This window comes from Tupaia chinensis, unplaced genomic scaffold, assembly GCF_000334495.1.
Source record: "Tupaia chinensis unplaced genomic scaffold, TupChi_1.0 Scaffold148904_1, whole genome shotgun sequence".
NCBI lineage: Eukaryota > Metazoa > Chordata > Mammalia > Scandentia > Tupaiidae > Tupaia > Tupaia belangeri.
This window is the reverse complement of record NW_006208752.1, coordinates 724,275-730,319: the sequence shown is the minus strand read 5'-3', so window position 1 is coordinate 730,319 and position 6,045 is coordinate 724,275. Positions and strand designations below refer to the sequence as shown.

Below are 6,045 nucleotides of genomic sequence, written 5' to 3'. Positions count from 1 at the left end.
TGGTAGCCTTTGGCCCCCAACTTCCCATGTCTGCTTACACATGCTGTATTTAGGGCTATCAGTGTAGATGCTGATAGTGAATTCAGTGAAACAAATTAGTAAAACTAAATTACACGAAATAAATTTTGTAAGATGATGGAAGTCAGTGATACTTTTTTGTCACCTCATGGATGCTGTCTTACTGGTTCAGGAGCCAGGGTACCACTGTCAGGTGGTTGTAACAGTATCAGAACTCATTTTGCTGATCAAATGCAAAGCAAAACCAAGTGGACAAGTACTTAAGACAGTGGTTTCTTGGTGTCTACTTTAGAGAATTCTAATCTGTGCATGAGTCCAAGAATCAGTTGGGGTATTTCTTTTATTATGTTTCAAGGAATATTTCTTTTCATCTTATGACCTACATCAGAAACATACATCTGAGGTGCAGAGCAGTTCACAATGCAGCTTCGCGCTCAGCACCTCGTTTGGTTCCCACAGGACCTCTCTAAGGGTGATGTGGAGACCCCTGTTTCACAAAGAAGTTACCAAAAAGAGGAAAGAAGTGGTGCAAGGTCAAGGTCACAGAGCTGGTAAGTGGAGGACTCGGGATTTGAATCCAAATCATGACTCCGAATTACTACCAGCATGTTGTGTTGTTTCTCCCAGTCTGAGCTAATGTGATTATAACGGTAATAACTACTGAGGTAATTCAAGCAATTTATCTGGGGCCGAAATTACTCCGATAATTGACTGGGTATTTTTGGTTGCTTCGCAAATTGAGACATGACCTGAGTGTCACAGAGAAAAACAAAACAGAAAACTCCAAACCACATTTCTATTTTTATTTATTTTAAAGTTTATTGCTTTCTTTTGAGAAAGAGAAAAGAGAAGGAAACAGAGAAGCACCTCAACAGGGTCTCACAGCGCTTCCGATGCCCCACCCTCCAGCCAGCCAGGATCGCGGCAAGCGTGCTTGTGCCTGTCATGTGCGAGCTGGCCAGAGAACAGGGATCTTCCATACAGCATCCAGAACTGTGGAGTGACGTGCTACTGTTGCATCACCACGGTGGGGCCCAGAACTACACATCTGAAAAAGGAAATTTTATACCCTGTATTTCTCAAATCTATAATCTAGGAAATGTTTCTTGAGCAAGAGCCTCCAAAATGTTTGTGTTGGAGAATATAATCTCTCTCCTGAAATACAGACTTTATTAATACTTCATAGCTTGCTATATTTCACATTGCTTTCCTCGGGACTAAAGAGTCTAAAATACCAGAATCTTCTCCCTCGTGATGCACAAGATATACTTCTAATGATGTTAAAAAGCACATAGGGACCAGCAGTTAGCGTAATGGCTATGTCACTGGACTCCCATGTAGTCGACCACAGTTTGAGTCCCGGACCTGGTGGCTTAAACTCACGCTGGGTGTGTGTGCATGCCAAAGATCCCGAGAGGAAAATGGAGGAGAAGGGATTGCGGCATGGCCATTCCCCCTGGGGAGTGATTTCTCGCTTCCTGTCTCTTTCTCTCTGTCTTTCTGGTGAGCACACGCGCCCTATAGCAGAAACCTCTCCAAAAAAAAAAAAAAAAAAGCATATTAAACCTGTTCTTCTCAGGCTTATTTTCTAATTATTGACTTGAGGTGCGTATATCAATCTTACTAATATACCTGAATAAACATATGAGGTAGTTGCAGTATTATTATAGTACATACTAACTGAAACCTAGAGACGCAGATATCTTATTATATGAGGTCAGTTTTACGTGAAATCATTTCTTTTTTTAGAGAGATTTTTGCTATAGGGATGTGTTCTTGCTGGGTGAGACAGAGAGAGACAGAGACACAGAAGGTGAGAAATCAGCCCCTGGGGGATGGCCATGCCACACCGCCTTCTCCTCCATTCTCCTCTAGGGATTTTGGGCATGCACACATAAGCGCCAGGTGTGAGTTTTAAGCCATTGGGTCTGGGACTAGAACCACAGCTGACTACGTGTGAGTCTAGTGATGTAACCATCTGCTGGTCCCCATGTGAAACCATTTCTTAGGAAAGTGATCTATGAGTATTAGATGAGGGGATTTTCAAAAAGTCATGGGAAATATGTGTTACGGAAGCACAGGAAGTGGGTTTTAAAATTGTTCTGCACAAATAAATGTGCTCGAATTCTACTTTCACCCACTTTTTGAAGTACCCTTGCATTTGTGCTCCAGAGGTGCTGTCAAATATTTACCAATTACGGTTTGAATTCTACAAAGATACACAAAGTTCTTTGTTTACTGAAGAGTTAACCTAACATAGAAAATTTCTAAATGTAAATCCTTACTTTAAGTGGCTGGTCATGGCATGCCCTTATGGTCCCGGGTGGTCTAGAAAATATTTGCCTACTTGTATACTTCCGGCAGTAGGAAATTCTGTACCCTAATAAGTGTCAAAAGCATGTAACTAATTACAATTTAACCAAAAGTATTAATATTAAAATCAAAGGGGGTATAACTAGCAAGCGATTGAGGCGGAAAAAAGTTCATCAAAGGTAGAGACAGAAACATGGACTGTGATGAGTTCAAATCCCTGGACTTGTGGCTATGCTAACCAGCTTGTGTTCAGTTTAAAACCATTCAATAGATAATTATTTTCTGTTGAGTACTGGGAAATAGTGTAAGGTGCTGGGACTACAGGGTGTCTGAATGCTAGGAAACAGGGCATACTTAGACATTAGCAGCATTTTACTTACATTTTCAAATATGCTCAGTGTGTTTTTTTCAACCTCCAGAAATCTTTTGAGGTATCTAAAGTAATTGCATAATGTGAAAAAAATCACAATAAATGCACTGTATTTTCCTCTGTGGTTTTTCTGGACATTCTGTAGTATATAACAAATGAGTGGACCTGTGGCTTTGAACATACTAGACATATTATTTCAAAATGTAACTAGCATTCTATTTAAATTAAATGTATCCTTTGTTTCCTAACTTATCAAATACTCTAAACAAAGTTTATGTAAGCAGATTCCCAAGAAGTTCTAGTCTAACAGAAGGATATGGGGGGAAACCCCTGTACAGACTAAAAGTCATAATGGAGAATCCAGAAGCCATAGAAGTGGCTTCCTCCACAGCAAGAGATTTCCTATTGCTCTGGGGGAATGGAGAATAAGGTCAAAAAAAGCATTCACAGGGACCAGCAGTTAGCATAATGGCTATGTCGCTGGACTCCCATGTAGTCGACCGTGGATAGCGTCCCGGACCTGGTGGCTTAAGACTCATGCCGGGCGCGTGTACGTGCATGCCCAAGATCCCAAGAGGAGAACAGAGGAGAAGGGATTGCGGCATGGCCATCCCCCCAGGGGTGATTTCTCACTTTCTGTCTCTCTGTCTCTCTCTCTCTGGCGAGCGCACGCGCCCTATAGCAAAAACCTCTCAAAAAAAAAAAAAAAGCATTCACAGGTATAGTTCTATATGAGCAGGTTTGGGGCAACAAGTGAGCATTTACTAAGAGGACAGGTGAAAGAGGAATTCCATGTTGAAGATGGGCAAAACGCAAGAAAACAAAGGCAGAGGATGGCGCTAGACATTCAGAGGACTACAGCTTGGTTAGGATTGCCTCAGTGCGAGGCAGAGTTGTGGGTGATGAAAAGTAGACAGGTGATATAACGTAATATTTTTGTTTGTCTTAAATTATGAGTGCAATATTATCTTGTGGAGTTGATGGGGAATCAGCACATGATTTTAGGTAAAGGAACAACTTGCTCAGAGTTGTTGAGAAAAGGCAGTGCTTGGCATGGTTCTTGCACAGTGTTTCAATATCCCTATGATTGAAGGATAAGTTAGAACAGAAAAAAAAAATGTAGAAGTGAGGCTGTTACAAGTAGGAGAAATCTATTTGTTTAATGACAACATATGACTGACTATCGACACTCATTGCTGGACTGAGGGTGGAAAAACAGTGCCCTTATTATTTACTTTTTAGTACTGTAACTCTTCTATTTTCCAAAGCAAAAGTAGAAACTGTTCTAGAGTAATTCATCATATGCCTTTCATCTATTTCCTTCTCCTTTTTTATGCTGCTCAAATATCAAGGATGGAGTAGCCATGGGGTGGCCAAGAAGAGGCGCAGTGGACAATGGCAGTGTTAGGGAACATCCATCTTGCTTCTTCCTCTAGTCCACGCTTTCACTAATAGCATTGGGAGTTACCAATATCACAGAAAAACAAACCCAAGAGATCATCTGAAGGTGTTATTTCAGGAACTTCTATATTTTCTGCCAAGCCTCTTTCTTTTTTTTTTTTTTCCTTTTTCTTTTTAATAATAAAGGTCTTACCAGTTAACATTAGTAGAAATAAAATAATTGTTTCACCCTGTTTTCTCTACCTCTGGGAGAGAAACCAGATAACCAAATAATCAGAAGGCAAGCAGTTAGAAAGGAAGCTAAGCATAATCAAGATTTACTTGCACGTTTATATTAATTGTTGAATTATTTATATTCTTTGACTCCTTCTGGACTGACCAATGTGGTTTGGATGGTAAAATAGGACATTAGTCAAGGAACTGGGAGGAGGTGGTTTTTGGATCTCACTCTGCGATTCCTTGTGTCTTTGGACAAATCAATTCTTTGGTTTGACGGTATGTGGTTTTATCAACAGTTCTTAAGTTTGTCTTTGCAACAGATTCATCAGATGTGCTTTGAGTATATACAGATTCCCAGCTCTGATGGAGGGATATAGTGTCATGGTTGCCTGAAGACAGCCTCCACTGTCTGGGTTTAATGCCCTTTCCTACCATTTAGCTGGGTGACCTGCAGTAAGTTATCTCCAGTCTCTCACTGTTATGCAAAGCAGGGCTAACAGTAACAGAATCTACTTTATACTGTCCTGTGAGGATACAATTATATAATGCTTTCAAAATGGCAAGTACATTGCGTGTCACACACCAAGCATTCTACAGACGTCATAGGAGAGATAATTAATGGGAAATAGGTATTGAAAATACTGTGCTTGCACTTCAAAAGCACTTTTTTTGCACCAAAATAAACTCGTATTTTAATACACTATTCCCATGAACTTTTTGAAGTCCCCTCATATATTATCACTTGTATAGCCCACCGCAGGTATTGTGTGTGCGTGTGTGTGTGTGTGCAGGTGTGCACACCAGGGAGGTGATTCATAAATATTCATTGAATCAATAAAGTTTTTTTTTAAGCAACTTTTTCTTTTGTTCTCAGATCCGAATTTCTTATATGAGCCCCAGAATTAACTTCCCCAATCGAGGTAAAGCCAGTTTCAGAGAACTGTTTAAATATTGTGCTCAATCCTCCCCCTATGCTTACTCTTAGACTGAGAGGCTTGTGATAATTAAACAATAATTAAACGCCAAGTCTCCCTAGAATGGGTGAGCCGAGAGGGAACAGGAATGAGCCTCAGGGACTGCAGCCGAATCTAGCCTGGCACGTTGTAATACGGTGACCTTCACCTAGGTGCGCATCTCCATTTTATCTCACAAGAAGCCGTGAAATTCTCAAAGTCGTTATCATTACAATTGATGCTGAGTCACATAAAAAAGCAATATTTCATTTTCCGTGTTGTCGACCAAGCAGAAAACAAGACAACGTAACTTTCTAAAAGCTTGATAATCATTGCTATGAAAAATAGAGAGCGAATTTCTAGCCCCCATTAACCCGTTTATCAAAACAATCTACGCACAGTAAACTGTGTTTTGCGGGGGTGAGGTGCAGTGGTAACCCCCGTCAAATACTCAGCTTGCGGTTCTCCCCAGTGTATGAAGTGAGGAGTTCCCAGCTTAGTCCCGGTAGGGAGGAAATCGCGTCGGAATCTCAGGAGGTGGCCTCCTAGAAAGATCGCTGGGAGGGGAGGAGTCCTGATTGTCCTGGAAGAAAAGCATGGCCCCATCCGGGAAGTCACTGCTCGCCGGGAGGCTGGGTGGGCGGCCCTGGGTCCCGGAGGTGGCAGGCGCCGCAGCACCGGCCCGGGAGCGGGGCCTGCGCGCCGAGGCGGTGGGGCTCGGGCTGTGCCGGGGGAGCGCACGGCGGGGTGGAGAGCGTGGGCGCCGGCCTC

The 6,045-nt window shown here is 42.0% G+C and overlaps 1 long non-coding RNA gene across 1 annotated transcript in view; it reads right to left on the bottom strand.

Annotated features, from left to right (window-relative positions):
* Positions 1-896: 896 nt before the first annotated feature.
* LOC102483272 (uncharacterized) overlaps positions 897-6,045 on the bottom strand; it is a 6,565-nt gene continuing 1,416 nt past the window's right edge. Inside the window, exons 3-4 of the long non-coding RNA XR_337690.2 lie at positions 5,674-5,857; positions 897-1,066 (exon numbers count right to left, since the gene is read on the bottom strand). This is a non-coding gene — a long non-coding RNA (uncharacterized LOC102483272). The remainder of the gene's footprint in view (positions 1,067-5,673; positions 5,858-6,045) is intronic.